We start from the raw sequence: 21,165 nt of genomic DNA on the forward strand, positions 1-21,165 counted from the left end.
TTTACCCTGTTGGCCGAACGGCTAAGCCATCGCTCCGTCCCTCTCCATTCTCCGGCATGGTCTAGCGGCTAGGATACCTGGCTCTCACCCAGGATGCCCGGGTTCAATTCCCGGGGTCAAAGGTATTTTCTTTTATCTGCTGTCATCAAGTCTCCAATTTGCGCACAGTATGTCTCTTCAATAGTTTTACCCTGTTGGCCGAATGGCTAAGCGATCTCTCCGTCCCTCTCCGTTCTCCGGCATGGTCTAGTGGCTAGGATACCTGGCTCTCACCCAGGAGGCCCGGGTTCTATTCTCGGTGTCGGAAGTATTTTCTTTTATCATCTATCATCAATTCTCCAATTTGCGCACGCTATGTAACTTCAATACTTTTACCTTGTTGGCCGAATCGCTAAGCGATCGCTCCGTCCTTCTCCGTTCTGCAGCATGGTCTAGTGGCTAGGATACCTGGCTTTCCCCCAGGAGGCCCGGGCACGATTCCCGTTGCGGAAGTGCTTGCTTTTATCTGCTATCATCAAGTCTCCAATTTGCGCACGCTATGTAACTTCAATACTTTTACCCTGTTGGCCGAATCGCTAAGCGATCACTCCGTCCCTTTCTGTTCTCCGGCATGGTCTAAAGGCTAGGATACCTGACTCTCAACCAGGAGGCCCGGGTGCGATTCCCGGCGTCGGAAGTATTTTCTTTTATCGGCTATCATCAAGTCTCCAATGGGCGCATGCAATATAACTTCAATACTTTTACCTTGTTGGCCGAATGACTAAGCGATCGCTCTGTCTCTCTCCGGAATGGTCTAGTGGCTTGGATACCTGGCTCTCACCCAGGAGGCCCGGGTAGGATTCCCGGTGTTGGAAGTATTTTCTTTTATCTGCTATCATCAACTCTCCATTTTGCGCCTGGTATGTAACTTCAATAGTTTTACCATGTGGCCAAATCGCTAAGCGATCGCTCCTTCCCTTTCTGTTCTCCGGCATGGTCTAGTGGCTAGGATAACTGGCTCTCACTCAGGAGGCCCGGGTGCGATTTCTGGTGTCGGAAGTATTTTCTTTTATTGCTATTATCAAGTCTCCAATCTGCGCACGCGATGTAAATTCAATACTTTTACCCTATTGGCCGAATGCCTAAGCGATCGCTCCATCCCTCTCCGTTCTCCGGTGTGGTCTGGTGGCTAGGATATCTGGCTCTCACCCAGGTGACCTGGGTTTGGTTCTCGGTGTCGGAAGTATTTTTTATCTGCTATCCTGAAGTCTCCAAATTGCGCACGCTATACAGGTTCAATACTGTTACCCTGTTGGCCGAATTGCTAAGCGATTGCTCTGTCCCTCTCCGTTCTCTGGCATGGTCTAGTGACTAGGATACCTGGCTTTCGCCCAGGAGGCCCGGGTTCAATTCTCGGTGTCGGAAGTATTTTCTTTTATCATCTATCATCAAGTCTTCAATTTGCGCACGCGATGTAACTTTAATATTTTTACCCTGTGGGCCGAATAGCTAAGCCATCGCTCGTTCCCTCTCTGTTCTCCAGCATGGTGTAGTGGCTAGGATACCTGGCTCGCACCAGGGAGGCCCGGGTGCGATTTCTGGTGTCGGAGGTATTTTCTTTTATCAGCTATCATCAAGTCTCCAATTTGCGCCTGCAATATATTTTCAATACTTTTACCCTGTTGGCCGAATGCCTAAGCGATCGCTCCGTTCTCTCCGTTCTCCGGCGTGGTCTGGTGGCTAGGATATCTGGCTCTCACCCAGGTGACCTGGGTTTGGTTCCCGGTGTCGGAAGTATTTTTTATCTGCTATCCCCAAGTCTCCAATTTGCGCACGCTATATAGGTTCAATACTTTTACCCTGTTGGCCGAATTGCTAAGCGATCGCTCTGTCCCTTTCCGTTCTCGGCGTTGTCTAGTGGCTAGGATACCTGGCTTTCACCCAGGAGGCCCGGGTTCGATTCCCGGTGTCGGAAGTATTTTCTTTTATGTGCTGTCATCAAGTCTCCAATTTGCGCACGCGATGTATCTTCAATACTTTTACCCTGTGGGCCGAATGGCTAAGCGATCGCTCGTTCCCTCTCTGTTCTCCGGCATGGTCTAGTGACTAGGATACCTGGCTCGCACCCAGGAGGCCCGGGTGCGATTTCCGGTGTTGGAAGTATTTTCTTTTATCTGCAATCATCAAGTCTCCAATTTGCGCACGGTATGTAACTTCAATAGTTTTACCTTTTTGGCCGAATGGCTAAGCGATCTCTCTTTCCCTCTCCATTCTCCAGCATGGTCTAGTGGCTAGGATACCTGGCTTTCCCCCAGGAGGCCCGGGTACGATTCCCGTTGCGGAAGTGTTTTCTTTTATCTGCTATCATCAAGTCTCCAATTTGCGCACGCTATGTAACTTCAATACTTTTACCCTGTTGGCCGAATCGCTAAGCGATCACTCCGTCCCTCTCTGTTCTCCGGCATGGTCTAAAGGCTAGGATACCTGGCTCTCAACCAGGAGGCCCGGGTTCGATTCCCAGCGTCGGAAGTATTTTCTTTTATCGGCTATCATCAAGTCTCCAATGGGCGCATGCAATATAACTTCAATACTTTTACCCTGTTGGCCGAATGACTAAGCGATCGCTCCGTCTCTCTCCGGCATGGTCCTGTGGCTTGGATACCTGGCTCTCACCCAGGAGGCCCGGGTAGGATTCCCGGTGTTGGAAGTATTTTCTTTTATCTGCTATCATCAACTCTCCATTTTGCGCATGGTATGTAACTTCAATAGTTTTACCATGTGGCCAAATCGCTAAGCGATCGCTCCTTCCCTTTCTGTTCTCCGGCATGGTCTAGTGGCTAGGATACCTGGCTCTCACTCAGGAGGCCCAGGTGCGATTTCTGGTGTCGGAAGTATTTTCTTTTACTGCTATCATCAAGTCTCCAATCTGCGCACGCGATGTAAATTCAATACTTTCACCCTGTTGGCCGAATGCCTAAGCGATCGCTCCATCCCTCTCCGTTCTCCGGCGTGATCTGGTGGCTAGGATATCTGGCTCTCACCCAGGTGACCGTGGTTTGGTTCCCGGTGTCGGAAGTATTTTTTATCTGCTATCCCCAAGTCTCCAATTTGCGCATGCTATATAGGTGCAATACTTTTACCCTGTTGGCCGAATTGCTAAGCGATCGCTCCGTTCCTTTCCGTTCTCGGCGTTGTCTAGTGGCTAGGATACCTGGCTTTCAACCAGGAGGCCCGGTTTCGATTCCCGGTGTCGGAAGTATTTTTTTTATGTGTTGTCATCAAGTTTCCAATTTGCGCACGGTATGTAACTTCAATAGTTTTACCCTGTTGGCCGAATGGCTAAGCGATCGTTCCGTCCCTCTCCATTCTCCGGCATGGTCTAGCGGCTAGGATACCTGGCTCTCACCCAGGATGCCCGGGTTCAATTCCCGGGGTCGAAGGTATTTTCTTTTATTTGCTGTCATCAAGTCTCCAATTTGCGCACAGTATGTCTCTTCAATAGTTTTACCCTGTTGGCCGAATGGCTAAGCGATCTCTCCGTCCCTCTCCGTTCTCCGGCATGGTCTAGTGGCTAGGATACCTGGCTCTCATCCAGGAGGCCCGGGTTCTATTCTCGGTGTCGGAAGTATTTTCTTTTATCATCTATCATCAATTCTCCAATTTGCGCACGCTATGTAACTTCAATACTTTTACCTTGTTGGCCGAATCGCTAAGCGATCGCTCCGTCCTTCTCCGTTCTGCGGCATGGTCTAGTGGCTAGGATACCTGGCTTTCCCCCAGGAGGCCCGGGCACGATTCCCGTTGCGGAAGTGTTTTCTTTTATCTGCTATCATCAAGTCTCCAACTTGCGCACGCTATGTAACTTCAATACTTTTACCCTGTTGGCCGAATCGCTAAGCGATCACTCCGTCCCTTTCTGTTCTCCTGCATGGTCTAAAGGCTAGGATACCTGACTCTCAACCAGGAGGCCCGGGTGCGATTCCCGGCGTCGGAAGTATTTTCTTTTATCGGCTATCATCAAGTCTCCAATGGGCGCATGCATTATACCTTCAATACTTTTACCTTGTTGGCCGAATGACTAAGCGATCGCTCTGTCTCTCTCCGGAATGGTCTAGTGGCTTGGATACCTGGCTCTCACTCAGGAGGCCCGGGTGCGATTTCTGGTGTCGGAAGTATTTTCTTTTATTTCTATTATCAAGTCTCCAATCTGCGCACGCGATGTAAATTCAATACTTTTACCCTGTTGGCCGAATGCCTAAGCGATCGCTCCATCCCTCTCCGTTCTCCGGTGTGGTCTGGTGGCTAGGATATCTGGCTCTCACCCAGGTGACCTGGGTTTGGTTCTCGGTGTCGGAAGTATTTTTTATCTGCTATCCTGAAGTCTCCAAATTGCGCACGCTATACAGGTTCAATACTGTTACCCTGTTGGCCAAATTGCTAAGCGATTGCTCTGTCCCTCTCCGTTCTCTGGCATGGTCTAGTGACTAGGATACCTGGCTCTCGCCCAGGAGGCCCGGGTTCAATTCTCGTTGTCGGAAGTATTTTCTTTTATCATCTATCATCAAGTCTCCAATTTGCGCACGGTATGTAACTTCAATAGTTTTACCTTTTTGGCCGAATGGCTAAGCGATCTCTCTTTCCCTCTCCATTCTCCGACATGGTCTAATGGCTAAGATACCTGGCTCTCACCCAGGAGGCCCGGGTGCGATTCCCGCTGTCGGAATTATTTTCTTTTATCTGCTATCATCAAGTCTTCATTTCGCGCAGGCTATGTAACTTCAATAGTTTTACCCTGTTGCCCGAATGGCTAAGCGATCGCTCCATCCCTCTCCGTTCTCGGCGTGGTCCTGTGGCTTGAATATCTGGCTCTCACACAGGATGCCCGTGTTCGATTCCCGGTGTCGGAAATATTTTTATCTGCTATCTTCAAGTCTCCAATTGGCGCACGCTATATAACTTCGTTACTTTTACCTTGTTGGCCGAATGACTAAGCGATCGCTCCGCCCCTCTTCGGCATGGTCTAGTGGCTTGGATATCTGGCTCTCACCCAGGAGGCCCGGGTACGATTCCCGTTGTGGAAGTGTTTTCTTTTATCTGCTATCATCAAGTCTCCAATTTGCGCACGCTATGTAACTTCAATACTTTTACCCTGTTGGCCGAATCGCTAAGCGATCACTCCGTCCCTCTCTGTTCTCCAGCATGTTCTAAAGGCTAGGATACCTGGCTCTCACCCAGGAGGCCCGGGTGCAATTGCCGGCGTCGGAAGTATTTTCTTTTATCGGCTATCATCAAGTCTCCAATGGGCGCATGCAATATAACTTCAATACTTTTACCTTGTTGGCCGAATGACTAAGCGATCGCTCTGTCTCTCTCCGGCATGGTCTAATGGCTTGGATATCTGGCTCACCCAAGAGGCCCGGGTACGGTTCCCGGTGTCGGAAGTGTTTTCTTTTATCTGCTGTCATCAAGTCTCCAATTGGCGCACGCTATGTAACTTCAATACTTTTACCCTGTTGGCCGAATCGCTAAGCGATCACTCCGGCCCTCTCTGTCCTCCGGCATGATCTAAAGGCTAGGATACCTGGCTCTCACCCAGGAGGCCCGGGTGCGATTCCCGGCGTCGGAAGTATTTTCTTTTATCGGCTATCATCAAGTCTCCAATTGGCGCATGCAATATAACTTCAATACTTTTACCTTGTTGGTCGAATGACTAAGCGATCGCTCCGTCTCTCTCCGGCATGGTTTAGTGGCTTGGATACCTGGCTCTCACACAGGATCATGTAGGATTCCCGGTGTCGGAAGTAGTTTCTTTTATCTGCTATCATCAAGTCTCCAATTTTCACATGGTATGTGACTTCAATAGTTTTATCCTGTTAGCCGAATGGCTAAGCGATCGCACCGTCCCGCTCCGTTCTCCAGCATTGTCTAGCGGCTAGGATACCTGGCTCTCACCCAGGAGACCCGGGTTTGATTCCCAGTGTCGGAAGTATTTTCTTTTATCTGATATCATAAAGTCTTCACTTTGCGCACGCAATATAACTTCAATAGTTTTACCCTGTTAGCCGAATGGCTAAGCGATCGCTCTTTTCCTCTCCGTTCTCGGGCATGGTCTAGTGGCTACGATACTTGCTCTCACCCAGGAGGCCCGGGTGCGATTCCCGGTGTCGGAAGTATTTTCTTTTATGTGCTGTCATCAAGTCTCCAATTTGCGCACGGCATGTAACTTCAATAGTTTTACCCTGTTGGCCGAATGGCTAAGCGATCACTCCGGCCCTCTCTGTTCTCCGGCATGATCTAAAGGCTAGAATACCTGGCTCTCACCCAAGAGGCCCGGGTGCAATCCAGGCGTCGGAAATATTTTTTTATCTGCTATCATCAAGTCTCCAATTTGCGAACGCGATGTAACTTCAATACTTTTACCCTGTTTGCCGAATGCCTAAGCGATCGCTCCGTCCCTCTCCGTTCTCCGGCGTGGTCTGGTGGCTAGGACACCTGGCTCTCACCAAGGAGGCCCGATTGCGATCTCGCTGTCGGAAGTATTTTCTTTTCTCTGCTATCATCAAGTCTCCAATTTGCGCACGCTATGTAAATTCAATAGTTTTACCCTGTTGGCCGAATGGCTAAGCGATCGCTCTTTCCCTCTTCGTTCTCCGACATGGTCTAGTGGCTAAGATACCTGGCTTTCCCCCAGGAGGCCCGGGTACGATTCCCGTTGCGGAAGTGTTTTCTTTTATCTGCTATCATCAAGTCTCCAATTTGCGCACGCTATGTAACTTCAATACTTTTACCCTGTTGGCCGAATCGCTAAGCGATCACTCCGTCCCTCTCTGTTCTCCGGCATGGTCTAAAGGCTAGGATACCTGGCTCTCAACCAGGAGGCCCGGGTGCGATTCCCGGCGTCGGAAGTATTTTCTTTTATCGGCTATCATCAAGTCTCCAATGGGCGCATGCAATATAACTTCAATACTTTTACCTTGTTGGCCGAATGACTAAGCGATCGCTCCGTCTCCCTCCGGCATGGTCTAGTGGCTTGGATACAGGGCTCTCACCCAGGAGGCCCGGGTAGGATTCCCGGTGTTGGAAGTATTTTCTTTTATCTGCTATCATCAACTCTCCATTGTGCGCACGGTATGTAACTTCAATAGTTTTACCATGTGGCCAAATCGCTAAGCGATCGCTCCTTCCCTTTCTGTTCTCCGGCATGGTTTAGTGGCTAGGATACCTGGCTCTCACTCAGGAGGCCCGGGTGCGATTTCTGGTGTCGGAAGTATTTTCTTTTATTGCTATCATCAAGTCTCCAATCTGCGCACGCGATGTAAATTCAATACTTTTACCCTGTTGGCCGAATGCCTAAGCGATCGCTCCATCCCTCTCCGTTCTCCGGCGTGGTCTGGTGGCTGGGATATCTGGCTCTCACCCTGGTGACCTGGGTTTGGTTCTCGGTGTCGGAAGTATTTTTATCTGCTATCCTGAAGTCTCCAAATTGCGCACGCTATACAGGTTCAATACTGCTACCCTGTTGGCCGAATTGCTAAGCGATTGCTCTGCCCTCTCCGTTCTCCGGCATGGTCTAGTGACTAGGATACCTGGCTCTCGCCCAGCAGGCCCGTGTTCAATTCTCGGTGTGGGAAGTATTTTCTTTTATCATCTATCATCAAGTCTCCAATTTGCGCACGCGATGTAACTTTAATACTTTTACCCTGTGGGCCGAATAGCTAAGCGATCGCTCGTTCCCTCTCTGTTCTCCAGCATGGTGTAGTGGCTAGGATACCTGGCTCGCACCCAGGAGGCCCGGGTGCGATTTCTGGTGTCGGAAGTATTTTCTTTTATCAGCTATCATCAAGTCTCCAATTTGCGCATGCAATATATTTTCAATACTTTTACCCTGTTGGCCGAATGCCTAAGCGATCGCTCCGTTCTTTCCGTTCTCCGGCGTGGTCTGGTGGCTAGGATATCTGGCTCTCACCCAGGTGACCTGGGTTTGGTTCCCGGTGTCGGAAGTATTTTTATCTGCTATCCCCAAGTCTCCAATTTGCGCATGCTATATAGGTTCAATACTTTTACCCTGTTGGCCGAATGGCTAAGCGATCTCTCCGTCCCTCTCCGTTCTCCGGCATGGTCTAGTGGCTAGGATACCTGGCTCTCACCCAGGAGGCCCGGGTTCTATTCTCGGTGTCGGAAGTATTTTCTTTTATCATCTATCATCAATTCTCCAATTTGCGCACGCTATGTAACTTCAATACTTTTACCTTGTTGGCCGAATCGCTAAGCGATCGCTCCGTCCTTCTCCTTTCTGCGGCATGGTCTAGTGGCTAGGATACCTGGCTTTCCCCCAGGAGGCCCGGGCACGATTCCCGTTGCGGAAGTGCTTGCTTTTATCTGCTATCATCAAGTCTCCAATTTGCGCACGCTATGTAACTTCAATACTTTTATCCTGTTGGCCGAATCGCTAAGCGATCACTCCGTCCCTTTCTGTTCTCCGGCATGGTCTAAAGGCTAGGATACCTGACTCTCAACCAGGAGGCCCGGGTGCGATTCCCGGCGTCGGAAGTATTTTCTTTTATCGGCTATCATCAAGTCTCCAATGGGCGCATGCAATATAACTTCAATACTTTTACCTTGTTGGCCGAATGACTAAGCGATCGCTCTGTCTCTCTCCGGAATGGTCTAGTGGCTTGCATACCTGGCTCTCACCCAGGAGGCCCGGGTAGGATTCCCGGTGTTGGAAGTATTTTCTTTTATCTGCTATCATCAACTCTCCATTTTGCGCCTGGTATGTAACTTCAATAGTTTTACCATGTGGCCAAATCGCTAAGCGATCGCTCCTTCCCTTTCTGTTCTCCGGCATGGTCTAGTGGCTAGGATAACTGGCTCTCACTCAGGAGGCCCGGGTGCGATTTCTGGTGTCGGAAGTATTTTCTTTTATTGCTAATATCAAGTCTCCAATCTGCGCACGCGATGTAAATTCAATACTACCCTATTGGCCGAATGCCTAAGCGATCGCTCCATCCCTCTCCGTTCTCCGGTGTTGTCTGGTGGCTAGGATATCTGGCTCTCACCCAGGTGACCTGGGTTTGGTTCTCGGTGTCGGAAGTATTTTTTATCTGCTATCCTGAAGTCTCCAAATTTCGCACGCTATACAGGTTCAATACTGTTACCCTGTTGGCCGAATTGCTAAGCGATTGCTCTGTCCCTCTCCGTTCTCTGGCATGGTCTAGTGACTAGGATACCTGGCTCTCGCCCAGGAGGCCCGGGTTCAATTCTCGGTGTCGGAAGTATTTTCTTTTATCATCTATCATCAAGTCTCCAATTTGCGCACGCGATGTAACTTTAATATTTTTACCCTGTGGGCCGAATAGCTAAGCCATCGCTCGTTCCCTCTCTGTTCTCCAGCATGGTGTAGTGGCTAGGATACCTGGCTCGCACCAGGGAGGCCCGGGTGCGATTTCTGGTGTCGGAGGTATTTTCTTTTATCAGCTATCATCAAGTCTCCAATTTGCGCATGCAATATATTTTCAATACTTTTACCCTGTTGGCCGAATGCCTAAGCGATCGCTCCGTTCTCTCCGTTCTCCGGCGTGGTCTGGTGGCTAGGATATCTGGCTCTCACCCAGGTGACCTGGGTTTGGTTCCCGGTGTCGGAAGTATTTTTTATCTGCTATCCCCAAGTCTCCAATTTGCGCACGCTATATAGGTTCAATACTTTTACCCTGTTGGCCGAATTGCTAAGCGATCGCTCCGCCCCTTTCCGTTCTCGGCGTTGTCTAGTGGCTAGGATACCTGGCTTTCACCCAGGAGGCCCGGGTTCGATTCCCGGTGTCGGAAGTATTTTCTTTTATGTGCTGTCATCAAGTCTCCAATTTGCGCACGCGATGTATCTTCAATACTTTTACCCTGTGGGCCGAATGGCTAAGCGATCGCTCGTTCCCTCTCTGTTCTCCGGCATGGTCTAGTGACTAGGATACCTGGCTCGCACCCAGGAGGCCAGGGTGCGATTTCCGGTGTTGGAAGTATTTTCTTTTATCTGCAATCATCAAGTCTCCAATTTGCGCACGGTATGTAACTTCAATAGTTTTACCTTTTTGGCCGAATGGCTAAGCGATCTCTCTTTCCCTCTCCATTCTCCAGCATGGTCTAGTGGCTAGGATACCTGGCTTTCCCCCAGGAGGCCCGGGTACGATTCCCGTTGCGGAAGTGTTTTCTTTTATCTGCTATCATCAAGTCTCCAATTTGCGCACGCTATGTAACTTCAATACTTTTACCCTGTTGGCCGAATCGCTAAGCGATCACTCCGTCCCTCTCTGTTCTCCGGCATGGTCTAAAGGCTAGGATACCTGGCTCTCAACCAGGAGGCCCGGGTGCGATTCCCAGCGTCGGAAGTATTTTCTTTTATCGGCTATCATCAAGTCTCCAATGGGCGCATGCAATATAACTTCAATACTTTTACCCTGTTGGCCGAATCGCTAAGCGATCACTCCGTCCCTTTCTGTTCTCCGGCATGGTCTAAAGGCTAGGATACCTGACTCTCAACCAGGAGGCCCGGGTGCGATTCCCGGCGTCGGAAGTATTTTCTTTTATCGGCTATCATCAAGTCTCCAATGGGCGCATGCAATATAACTTCAATACTTTTACCTTGTTGGCCGAATGACTAAGCGATCGCTCTGTCTCTCTCCGGAATGGTCTAGTGGCTTGGATACCTGGCTCTCACCCAGGAGGCCCGGGTAGGATTCCCGGTGTTGGAAGTATTTTCTTTTATCTGCTATCATCAACTCTCCATTTTGCGCCTGGTATGTAACTTCAATAGTTTTACCATGTGGCCAAATCGCTAAGCGATCGCTCCTTCCCTTTCTGTTCTCCGGCATGGTCTAGTGGCTAGGATAACTGGCTCTCACTCAGGAGGCCCGGGTGCGATTTCTGGTGTCGGAAGTATTTTCTTTTATTGCTATTATCAAGTCTCCAATCTGCGCACGCGATGTAAATTCAATACTTTTACCCTATTGGCCGAATGCCTAAGCGATCGCTCCATCCCTCTCCGTTCCGGTGTGGTCTGGTGGCTAGGATATCTGGCTCTCACCCAGGTGACCTGGGTTTGGTTCTCGGTGTCGAAAGTATTTTTTATCTGCTATCCTGAAGTCTCCAAATTGCGCACGCTATACAGGTTCAATACTGTTACCCTGTTGGCCGAATTGCTAAGCGATTGCTCTGTCCCTCTCCGTTCTCTGGCATGGTCTAGTGACTAGGATACCTGGCTCTCGCCCAGGAGGCCCGGGTTCAATTCTCGGTGTCGGAAGTATTTTCTTTTATCATCTATCATCAAGTCTCCAGTTTGCGCACGCGATGTAACTTTAATATTTTTACCCTGTGGGCCGAATAGCTAAGCCATCGCTCGTTCCCTCTCTGTTCTCCAGCATGGTGTAGTGGCTAGGATACCTGGCTCGCACCATGGAGGCCCGGGTGCGATTTCTGGTGTCGGAGGTATTTTCTTTTATCAGCTATCATCAAGTCTCCAATTTGCGCATGCAATATATTTTCAATACTTTTACCCTGTTGGCCGAATGCCTAAGCGATCGCTCCGTTCTCTTTGTTCTCCGGCGTGGTCTGGTGGCTAGGATATCTGGCTCTCACCCAGGTGACCTGGGTTTGGTTCCCGGTGTCGGAAGTATGTTTTATCTGCTATCCCCAAGTCTCCAATTTGCGCACGCTATATAGGTTCAATACTTTTACCCTGTTGGCCGAATTGCTAATCGATCGCTCCGTCCTTTTCCGTTCTCGGCGTTGTCTAGTGGCTAGGATACCTGGCTTTCACCCAGGAGGCCCGGGTTCGATTCCCGGTGTCGGAAGTATTTTCTTTTATGTGCTGTCATCAAGTCTCCAATTTGCGCACGCGATGTATCTTCAATACTTTTACCCTGTGGGCCGAATGGCTAAGCGATCGCTCGTTCCCTCTCTGTTCTCCGGCATGGTCTAGTGACTAGGATACCTGGCTCGCACCCAGGAGGCCCGGGTGCGATTTCCGGTGTTGGAAGTACTTTCTTTTATCTGCAATCATCAAGTCTCCAATTTGCGCACGGTATGTAACTTCAATAGTTTTACCTCTTTGGCCGAATGGCTAAGCGATCTCTCTTTCCCTCTCCATTCTCCAGCATGGTCTAGTGGCTAGGATACCTGGCTTTCCCCCAGGAGGCCCGGGTACGATTCCCGTTGCGGAAGTGTTTTCTTTTATCTGCTATCATCAAGTCTCCAATTTGCGCACGCTATGTAACTTCAATACTTTTACCCTGTTGGCCGAATCGCTAAGCGATCACTCCGTCCCTCTCTGTTCTCCGGCATGGTCTAAAGGCTAGGATACCTGGCTCTCAACCAGGAGGCCCGGGTGCGATTCCCAGCGTCGGAAGTATTTTCTTTTATCGGCTATCATCGAGTCTCCAATGGGCGCATGCAATATAACTTCAATACTTTTACCTTGTTGGCCGAATGACTAAGCGATCGCTCCGTCTCTCTCCGGCATGGTCCTGTGGCTTGGATACCTGGCTCTCACCCAGGAGGCCCGGGTAGGATTCCCGGTGTTGGAAGTATTTTCTTTTATCTGCTATCATCAACTCTCCATTTTGCGCATGGTATGTAACTTCAATAGTTTTACCATGTGGCCAAATCGCTAAGCGATCGCTCCTTCCCTTTCTGTTCTCCGGCATGGTCTAGTGGCTAGGATACCTGGCTCTCACTCAGGAGGCCCAGGTGCGATTTCTGGTGTCGGAAGTATTTTCTTTTACTGCTATCATCAAGTCTCCAATCTGCGCACGCGATGTAAATTCAATACTTTCACCCTGTTGGCCGAATGCCTAAGCGATCGCTCCATCCCTCTCCGTTCTCCGGCGTGATCTGGTGGCTAGGATATCTGGCTCTCACCCAGGTGACCGGGGTTTGGTTCCCGGTGTCGGAAGTATTTTTTATCTGCTATCCCCAAGTCTCCAATTTGCGCATGCTATATAGGTGCAATACTTTTACCCTGTTGGCCGAATTGCTAAGCGATCGCTCCGTTCCTTTCCGTTCTCGGCATTGTCTAGTGGCTAGGATACCTGGCTTTCAACCAGGAGGCCCGGGTTCGATTCCCGGTGTCCGAAGTATTTTTTTTATGTGTTGTCATCAAGTTTCCAATTTGCGCACGGTATGTAACTTCAATAGTTTTACCCTGTTGGCCGAATGGCTAAGCGATCGTTCCGTCCCTCTCCATTCTCCGGCATGGTCTAGCGGCTAGGATACCTGGCTCTCACCCAGGATGCCCGGGTTCAATTCCCGGGGTCGAAGGTATTTTCTTTTATCTGCTGTCATCAAGTCTCCAATTTGCGCACAGTATGTCTCTTCAATAGTTTTACCCTGTTGGCCGAATGGCTAAGCGATCTCTCCGTCCCTCTCCGTTCTCCGGCATGGTCTAGTGGCTAGGATACCTGGCTCTCATCCAGGAGGCCCGGGTTCTATTCTCGGCGTCGGAAGTATTTTCTTTTATCATCTATCATCAATTCTCCAATTTGCGCACGCTATGTAACTTCAATACTTTTACCTTGTTGGCCGAATCGCTAAGCGATCGCTCCGTCCTTCTCCGTTCTGCGGCATGGTCTAGTGGCTAGGATACCTGGCTTTCCCCCAGGAGGCCCGGGCACGATTCCCGTTGCGGAAGTGTTTTCTTTTATCTGCTATCATCAAGTCTCCAACTTGCGCACGCTATGTAACTTCAATACTTTTACCCTGTTGGCCGAATCGCTAAGCGATCACTCCGTCCCTTTCTGTTCTCCTGCATGGTCTAAAGGCTAGGATACCTGACTCTCAACCAGGAGGCCCGGGTGCGATTCCCGGCGTCGGAAGTATTTTCTTTTATCGGCTATCATCAAGTCTCCAATGGGCGCATGCATTATAACTTCAATACTTTTACCTTGTTGGCCGAATGACTAAGCGATCGCTCTGTCTCTCTCCGGAATGGTCTAGTGGCTTGGATACCTGGCTCTCACCCAGGAGGCCCGGGTAGGATTCCCGGTGTTGGAAGTATTTTCTTTTATCTGCTATCATCAACGCTCCATTTTGCGCCTGGTATGTAACTTCAATAGTTTTACCATGTGGCCAAATCGCTAAGCGATCGCTCCTTCCCTTTCTGTTCTCCGGCATGGTCTAGTGGCTAGGATACCTGGCTCTCACTCAGGAGGCCCGGGTGCGATTTCTGGTGTCGGAAGTATTTTCTTTTATTTCTATTATCAAGTCTCCAATCTGCGCACGCGATGTAAATTCAATACTTTTACCCTGTTGGCCGAATGCCTAAGCGATCGCTCCATCCCTCTCCGTTCTCCGGTGTGGTCTGGTGGCTAGGATATCTGGCTCTCACCCAGGTGACCTGGGTTTGGTTCTCGGTGTCGGAAGTATTTTTTATCTGCTATCCTGAAGTCTCCAAATTGCGCACGCTATACAGGTTCAATACTGTTACCCTGTTGGCCGAATTGCTAAGCGATTGCTCTGTCCCTCTCCGTTCTCTGGCATGGTCTAGTGACTAGGATACCTGGCTCTCGCCCAGGAGGCCCGGGTTCAATTCTCGTTGTCGGAAGTATTTTCTTTTATCATCTATCATCAAGTCTCCAATTTGCGCACGCGATGTAACTTTAATATTTTTACCCTGTGGGCCGAATAGCTAAGCCATCGCTCGTTCCCTCTCTGTTCTCCAGCATGGTGTAGTGGCTAGGATACCTGGCTCGCACCAGGGAGGCCCGGGTGCGATTTCTGGTGTCGGAGGTATTTTCTTTTATCAGCTATCATCAAGTCTCCAATTTGCGCATGCAATATATTTTCAATACTTTTACCCTGTTGGTCGAATGCCTAAGCGATCGCTCCGTTCTCTCCGTTCTCCGGCGTGGTCTGGTGGCTAGGATATCTGGCTCTCACCCAGGTGACCTGGGTTTGGTTCCCGGTGTCGGAAGTATTTTTTATCTGCTATCCCCAAGTCTCCAATTTGCGCACGCTATATAGGTTCAATACTTTTACTCTGTTGGCCGAATTGCTAAGCGATCGCTCCGTCCCTTTCCATTCTCGGCGTTGTCTAGTGGCTAGGATACCTGGCTTTCACCCAGGAGGCCCGGGTTCGATTCCCGATGTCGGAAGTATTTTCTTTTATGTGCTGTCATCAAGTCTCAAATTTGCGCACGCGATGTAACTTCAATACTTTTACCCTGTGGGCCGAATGGCTAAGCGATCGCTCGTTCCCTCTCTGTTCTCCTGCATGGTCTAGTGACTAGGATACCTGGCTCGCACCCAGGAGGCCTGCGTGCGATTTCCGGTGTTGGAAGTATTTTCTTTTATCTGCAATCATCAAGTCTCCAATTTGCGCACGGTATGTAACTTCAATAGTTTTACCTTTTTGGCCGAATGGCTAAGCGATCTCTCTTTCCCTCTCCATTCTCCGACATGGTCTAGTGGCTAAGATACCTGGCTCTCACCCAGGAGGCCCGGGTGCGATTCCCGCTGTCGGACTTATTTTCTTTTATCTGCTATCATCAAGTCTTCATTTCGCGCAGGCTATGTAACTTCAATAGTTTTACCCTGTTGCCCGAATGGCTAAGCGATCGCTCCATCCCTCTCCGTTCTCGGCGTGGTCCTGTGGCTTGAATATCTGGCTCTCACACAGGATGCCCGTGTTCGATTCCCGGTGTCGGAAATATTTTTATCTGCTATCTTCAAGTCTCCAATTGGCGCACGCTATATAACTTCGTTACTTTTACCTTGTTGGCCGAATGACTAAGCGATCGCTCCGCCCCTCTTCGGCATGGTCTAGTGGCTTGGATATCTGGCTCTCACCCAGGAGGCCCGGGTACGATTCCCGTTGTGGAAGTGTTTTCTTTTATCTGCTATCATCAAGTCTCCAATTGGCGCACGCTATGTAACTTCAATACTTTTACCTTGTTGGCCGAATCGCTAAGCGATCACTCCGTCCCTCTCTGTTCTCCAGCATGTTCTAAAGGCTAGGATACCTGGCTCTCACCCAGGAGGCCCGGGTGCGATTCCCGGCGTCGGAAGTATTTTCTTTTATCGGCTATCATCAAGTCTCCAATGGGCGCATGCAATATAACTTCAATACTTTTACCTTGTTGGACGAATGACTAAGCGATCGCTCCGTCACTCTCTGGCATGGTTTAGTGGCTTGGATACCTGGCTCTCACCCAGGATAAGGTAGGATTCCCGGTGTCCGAAGTAGTTTCTTTTATCTGCTATCATCAAGTCTCCAATTTGCGCACGGTATGTGACTTCAATGGTTTTACCCTGTTGGCCGAATGGCTAAGCGATCGCACCGTCCCGCTCCGTTCTCCAGCATCGTCTAGCGGCTAGGATACCTGGCTCTCACCCAGGAGACCCGGGTTCGATTCCCTGTGTCGGAAGTATTTTCTTTTGTCTGATATCATAAAGTCTTCAATTTGCGCACGCAATATAACTTCAATAGTTTTACCCTGTTGGCCGAATGGCTAAGTGATCGCTCTTTTCCTGTCCGATCTCCGGTATGGTCTTGTGGCTAGGATACCTGGCTCTCACCCAGGAGGCCCGGGTGCGATTTCCGGTGTCGGAAGCATTTTCTTTTATCTGCTGTCATCAAATCTCCAATTTGCGGAGGGTATGTAACTTCAATAGTTTTACCCTATTGGCCGAAAGGCTAAGCGATCACTCCGGCCCTCTCTGTTCTCCAGCATGATCTAAAGGCTAGGATACCTGGCTCTCACCCAGGAGGCCCGGGTGCAATTGCCGGCGTCGGAAGTATTTTCTTTTATCGGCTATCATCAAGTCTCCAATGGGCGCATGCAATATAACTTCAATACTTTTACCTTGTTGGCCGAATGACTAAGCGATCGCTCCGTCTCTCTCCGGCATGGTCTATTGGCTTGGATATCTGGCTCACCCAAGAGGCCCGGGTACGGTTCCCGGTGTCGGAAGTGTTTTCTTTTATCTGCTGTCATCAAGTCTCCAATTGGCGCACGCTATGTAACTTCAATACTTTTACCCTGTTGGCCGAATCGCTAAGCGATCACTCCGGCCCTCTCTGTCCTCCGGCATGATCTAAAGGCTAGGATACCTGGCTCTCACCCAGGAGGCCCGGGTGCGATTCCCGGCGTCGGAAGTATTTTCTTTTATCGGCTATCGTCAAGTCTCCAATTGGCGCATGCAATATAACTTCAATACTTTTACCTTGTTGGTCGAATGACTAAGCGATCGCTCCGTCTCTCTCCGGCATGGTTTAGTGGCTTGGATACCTGGCTCTCACACAGGATCATGTAGGATTCCCGGTGTCGGAAGTAGTTTCTTTTATCTGCTATCATCAAGTCTCCAATTTTCACATGGTATGTGACTTCAATAGTTTTATCCTGTTAGCCGAATGGCTAAGCGATCGCACCGTCCCGCTCCGTTCTCCAGCATTGTCTAGCGGCTAGGATACCTGGCTCTCACCCAGGAGACCCGGGTTTGATTCCCAGTGTCGGAAGTATTTTCTTTTATCTGATATCATAAAGTCTTCACTTTGCGCACGCAATATAACTTCAATAGTTTTACCCTGTTAGCCGAATCGCTAAGCGATCACTCCGTCCCTTTCTGTTCTCCGGCATGGTCTAAAGGCTAGGATACCTGACTCTCAACCAGGAGGCCCGGGTGCGATTCCCGGCGTCGGAAGTATTTTCTTTTATCGGCTATCATCAAGTCTCCAATGGGCGCATGCAATATAACTTCAATACTTTTACCTTGTTGGCCGAATGACTAAGCGATCGCTCTGTCTCTCTCCGGAATGGTCTAGTGGCTTGGATACCTGGCTCTCACCCAGGAGGCCCGGGTAGGATTCCCGGTGTTGGAAGTATTTTCTTTTATCTGCTATCATCAACTCTCCATTTTGCGCCTGGTATGTAACTTCAATAGTTTTACCATGTGGCCAAATCGCTAAGCGATCGCTCCTTCCCTTTCTGTTCTCCGGCATGGTCTAGTGGCTAGGATAACTGGCTCTCACTCAGGAGGCCCGGGTGCGATTTCTGGTGTCGGAAGTATTTTCTTTTATTGCTATTATCAAGTCTCCAATCTGCGCACGCGATGTAAATTCAATACTTTTACCCTATTGGCCGAATGCCTAAGCGATCGCTCCATCCCTCTCCGTTCTCCGGTGTGGTCTGGTGGCTAGGATATCTGGCTCTCACCCAGGTGACCTGGGTTTGGTTCTCGGTGTCGAAAGTATTTTTATCTGCTATCCTGAAGTCTCCAAATTGCGCACGCTATACAGGTTCAATACTGTTACCCTGTTGGCCGAATTGCTAAGCGATTGCTCTGTCCCTCTCCGTTCTCTGGCATGGTCTAGTGACTAGGATACCTGGCTCTCGCCCAGGAGGCCCGGGTTCAATTCTCGGTGTCGGAAGTATTTTCTTTTATCATCTATCATCAAGTCTCCAATTTGCGCACGCGATGTAACTTTAATATTTTTACCCTGTGGGCCGAATAGCTAAGCCATCGCTCGTTCCCTCTCTGTTCTCCAGCATGGTGTAGTGGCTAGGATACCTGGCTCGCACCATGGAGGCCCGGGTGCGATTTCTGGTGTCGGAGGTATTTTCTTTTATCAGCTATCATCAAGTCTCCAATTTGCGCATGCAATATATTTTCAATACTTTTACCCTGTTGGCCGAATGCCTAAGCGATCGCTCCGTTCTCTTTGTTCTCCGGCGTGGTCTGGTGGCTAGGATATCTGGCTCTCACCCAGGTGACCTGGGTTTGGTTCCCGGTGTCGGAAGTATGTTTTATCTGCTATCCCCAAGTCTCCAATTTGCGCACGCTATATAGGTTCAATACTTTTACCCTGTTGGCCGAATTGCTAATCGATCGCTCCGTCCTTTTCCGTTCTCGGCGTTGTCTAGTGGCTAGGATACCTGGCTTTCACCCAGGAGGCCCGGGTTCGATTCCCGGTGTCGGAAGTATTTTCTTTTATGTGCTGTCATCAAGTCTCCAATTTGCGCACGCGATGTATCTTCAATACTTTTACCCTGTGGGCCGAATGGCTAAGCGATCGCTCGTTCCCTCTCTGTTCTCCGGCATGGTCTAGTGACTAGGATACCTGGCTCGCACCCAGGAGGCCCGGGTGCGATTTCCGGTGTTGGAAGTATTTTCTTTTATCTGCAATCATCAAGTCTCCAATTTGCGCACGGTATGTAACTTCAATAGTTTTACCTCTTTGGCCGAATGGCTAAGCGATCTCTCTTTCCCTCTCCATTCTCCAGCATGGTCTAGTGGCTAGGATACCTGGCTTTCCCCCAGGAGGCCCGGGTACGATTCCCGTTGCGGAAGTGTTTTCTTTTATCTGCTATCATCAAGTCTCCAATTTGCGCACGCTATGTAACTTCAATACTTTTACCCTGTTGGCCGAATCGCTAAGCGATCACTCCGTCCCTCTCTGTTCTCCGGCATGGTCTAAAGGCTAGGATACCTGGCTCTCAACCAGGAGGCCCGGGTGCGATTCCCAGCGTCGGAAGTATTTTCTTTTATCGGCTATCATCAAGTCTCCAATGGGCGCATGCAATATAACTTCAATACTTTTACCTTGTTGGCCGAATGACTAAGCGATCGCTCCGTCTCTCTCCGGCATGGTCCTGTGGCTTGGATACCTGGCTCTCACCCAGGAGGCCCGGGTAGGATTCCCGGTGTTGGAAGTATTTTCTTTTATCTGCTATCATCAACTCTCCATTTTGCGCATGGTATGTAACTTCAATAGTTTTACCATGTGGCCAAATCGCTAAGCGATCGCTCCTTCCCTTTCTGTTCTCCGGCATGGTCTAGTGGCTAGGATACCTGGCTCTCACTCAGGAGGCCCAGGTGCGATTTCTGTTGTCGGAAGTATTTTCTTTTACTGCTATCATCAAGTCTCCAATCTGCGCACGCGATGTAAATTCAATACTTTCACCCTGTTGGCCGAATGCCTAAGCGATCGCTCCATCCCTCTCCGTTCTCCGGCGTGATCTGGTGGCTAGGATATCTGGCTCTCACCCAGGTGACCGGGGTTTGGTTCCCGGTGTCGGAAGTATTTTTTATCTGCTATCCCCAAGTCTCCAATTTGCGCATGCTATATAGGTGCAATACTTTTACCCTGTTGGCCGAATTGCTAAGCGATCGCTCCGTTCCTTTCCGTTCTCGGCATTGTCTAGTGGCTAGGATACCTGGCTTTCAACCAGGAGGCCCGGGTTCGATTCCCGGTGTCCGAAGTATTTTTTTTATGTGTTGTCATCAAGTTTCCAATTTGCGCACGGTATGTAACTTCAATAGTTTTACCCTGTTGGCCGAATGGCTAAGCGATCGTTCCGTCCCTCTCCATTCTCCGGCATGGTCTAGCGGCTAGGATACCTGGCTCTCACCCAGGATGCCCGGGTTCAATTCCCGGGGTCGAAGGTATTTTCTTTTATCTGCTGTCATCAAGTCTCCAATTTGCGCACAGTATGTCTCTTCAATAGTTTTACCCTGTTGGCCGAATGGCTAAGCGATCTCTCCGTCCCTCTCCGTTCTCCGGCATGGTCTAGTGGCTAGGATACCTGGCTCTCATCCAGGAGGCCCGGGTTCTATTCTCGGCGTCGGAAGTATTTTCTTTTATCATCTATCATCAATTCTCCAATTTGCGCACGCTATGTAACTTCAATACTTTTACCTTGTTGGCCGAATCGCTAAGCGATCGCTCCGTCCTTCTCCGTTCTGCGGCATGGTCTAGTGGCTAGGATACCTGGCTTTCCCCCAGGAGGCCCGGGCACGATTCCCGTTGCGGAAGTGTTTTCTTTTATCTGCTATCATCAAGTCTCCAACTTGCGCACGCTATGTAACTTCAATACTTTTACCCTGTTGGCCGAATCGCTAAGCGATCACTCCGTCCCTTTCTGTTCTCCTGCATGGTCTAAAGGCTAGGATACCTGACTCTCAACCAGGAGGCCCGGGTGCGATTCCCGGCGTCGGAAGTATTTTCTTTTATCGGCTATCATCAAGTCTCCAATGGGCGCATGCATTATAACTTCAATACTTTTACCTTGTTGGCCGAATGACTAAGCGATCGCTCTGTCTCTCTCCGGAATGGTCTAGTGGCTTGGATACCTGGCTCTCACCCAGGAGGCCCGGGTAGGATTCCCGGTGTTGGAAGTATTTTCTTTTATCTGCTATCATCAA

General features: G+C 49.7%; 20 non-coding genes across 20 annotated transcripts; all 20 read left to right on the forward strand.

Annotated features, from left to right (window-relative positions):
* The first annotated feature begins 235 nt into the window (after nucleotides 1–235).
* TRNAE-CUC (transfer RNA glutamic acid (anticodon CUC)) lies at nucleotides 236–307 on the forward strand. Its single transcript has one exon. It is a non-coding gene; the product is annotated as a tRNA-Glu (tRNA).
* Nucleotides 308–1,332: 1,025 nt separating this feature from the next.
* Nucleotides 1,333–1,404, forward strand: TRNAE-UUC (transfer RNA glutamic acid (anticodon UUC)). The gene has a single exon. It is a non-coding gene; the product is annotated as a tRNA-Glu (tRNA).
* Nucleotides 1,405–1,881: 477 nt separating this feature from the next.
* On the forward strand, nucleotides 1,882–1,954 carry TRNAE-UUC (transfer RNA glutamic acid (anticodon UUC)). The gene has a single exon. It is a non-coding gene; the product is annotated as a tRNA-Glu (tRNA).
* Nucleotides 1,955–2,436: 482 nt separating this feature from the next.
* TRNAE-CUC (transfer RNA glutamic acid (anticodon CUC)) lies at nucleotides 2,437–2,508 on the forward strand. The gene has a single exon. It is a non-coding gene; the product is annotated as a tRNA-Glu (tRNA).
* An 839-nt stretch (nucleotides 2,509–3,347) lies between these two features.
* TRNAE-CUC (transfer RNA glutamic acid (anticodon CUC)) lies at nucleotides 3,348–3,419 on the forward strand. Its single transcript has one exon. It is a non-coding gene; the product is annotated as a tRNA-Glu (tRNA).
* A 113-nt stretch (nucleotides 3,420–3,532) lies between these two features.
* On the forward strand, nucleotides 3,533–3,604 carry TRNAE-CUC (transfer RNA glutamic acid (anticodon CUC)). Its single transcript has one exon. It is a non-coding gene; the product is annotated as a tRNA-Glu (tRNA).
* A 1,026-nt stretch (nucleotides 3,605–4,630) lies between these two features.
* Nucleotides 4,631–4,702, forward strand: TRNAE-CUC (transfer RNA glutamic acid (anticodon CUC)). The gene has a single exon. It is a non-coding gene; the product is annotated as a tRNA-Glu (tRNA).
* Nucleotides 4,703–6,812: 2,110 nt separating this feature from the next.
* Nucleotides 6,813–6,884, forward strand: TRNAE-CUC (transfer RNA glutamic acid (anticodon CUC)). The gene has a single exon. It is a non-coding gene; the product is annotated as a tRNA-Glu (tRNA).
* Nucleotides 6,885–8,088: 1,204 nt separating this feature from the next.
* On the forward strand, nucleotides 8,089–8,160 carry TRNAE-CUC (transfer RNA glutamic acid (anticodon CUC)). The gene has a single exon. It is a non-coding gene; the product is annotated as a tRNA-Glu (tRNA).
* Nucleotides 8,161–9,182: 1,022 nt separating this feature from the next.
* On the forward strand, nucleotides 9,183–9,254 carry TRNAE-CUC (transfer RNA glutamic acid (anticodon CUC)). Its single transcript has one exon. It is a non-coding gene; the product is annotated as a tRNA-Glu (tRNA).
* A 477-nt stretch (nucleotides 9,255–9,731) lies between these two features.
* TRNAE-UUC (transfer RNA glutamic acid (anticodon UUC)) lies at nucleotides 9,732–9,804 on the forward strand. The gene has a single exon. It is a non-coding gene; the product is annotated as a tRNA-Glu (tRNA).
* Nucleotides 9,805–11,197: 1,393 nt separating this feature from the next.
* Nucleotides 11,198–11,269, forward strand: TRNAE-CUC (transfer RNA glutamic acid (anticodon CUC)). The gene has a single exon. It is a non-coding gene; the product is annotated as a tRNA-Glu (tRNA).
* A 477-nt stretch (nucleotides 11,270–11,746) lies between these two features.
* TRNAE-UUC (transfer RNA glutamic acid (anticodon UUC)) lies at nucleotides 11,747–11,819 on the forward strand. The gene has a single exon. It is a non-coding gene; the product is annotated as a tRNA-Glu (tRNA).
* Nucleotides 11,820–13,029: 1,210 nt separating this feature from the next.
* Nucleotides 13,030–13,100, forward strand: TRNAE-UUC (transfer RNA glutamic acid (anticodon UUC)). The gene has a single exon. It is a non-coding gene; the product is annotated as a tRNA-Glu (tRNA).
* A 112-nt stretch (nucleotides 13,101–13,212) lies between these two features.
* TRNAE-CUC (transfer RNA glutamic acid (anticodon CUC)) lies at nucleotides 13,213–13,284 on the forward strand. Its single transcript has one exon. It is a non-coding gene; the product is annotated as a tRNA-Glu (tRNA).
* A 2,130-nt stretch (nucleotides 13,285–15,414) lies between these two features.
* Nucleotides 15,415–15,486, forward strand: TRNAE-CUC (transfer RNA glutamic acid (anticodon CUC)). Its single transcript has one exon. It is a non-coding gene; the product is annotated as a tRNA-Glu (tRNA).
* Nucleotides 15,487–18,319: 2,833 nt separating this feature from the next.
* TRNAE-CUC (transfer RNA glutamic acid (anticodon CUC)) lies at nucleotides 18,320–18,391 on the forward strand. Its single transcript has one exon. It is a non-coding gene; the product is annotated as a tRNA-Glu (tRNA).
* Nucleotides 18,392–18,868: 477 nt separating this feature from the next.
* Nucleotides 18,869–18,941, forward strand: TRNAE-UUC (transfer RNA glutamic acid (anticodon UUC)). Its single transcript has one exon. It is a non-coding gene; the product is annotated as a tRNA-Glu (tRNA).
* A 1,210-nt stretch (nucleotides 18,942–20,151) lies between these two features.
* Nucleotides 20,152–20,222, forward strand: TRNAE-UUC (transfer RNA glutamic acid (anticodon UUC)). The gene has a single exon. It is a non-coding gene; the product is annotated as a tRNA-Glu (tRNA).
* A 112-nt stretch (nucleotides 20,223–20,334) lies between these two features.
* TRNAE-CUC (transfer RNA glutamic acid (anticodon CUC)) lies at nucleotides 20,335–20,406 on the forward strand. Its single transcript has one exon. It is a non-coding gene; the product is annotated as a tRNA-Glu (tRNA).
* The last annotated feature ends 759 nt before the right edge of the window (nucleotides 20,407–21,165 follow it).

The sequence above is a fragment of the Rhipicephalus microplus genome, chromosome 3, assembly GCF_043290135.1.
Source record: "Rhipicephalus microplus isolate Deutch F79 chromosome 3, USDA_Rmic, whole genome shotgun sequence".
Taxonomy (NCBI): Eukaryota; Metazoa; Arthropoda; class Arachnida; order Ixodida; family Ixodidae; genus Rhipicephalus; species Rhipicephalus microplus.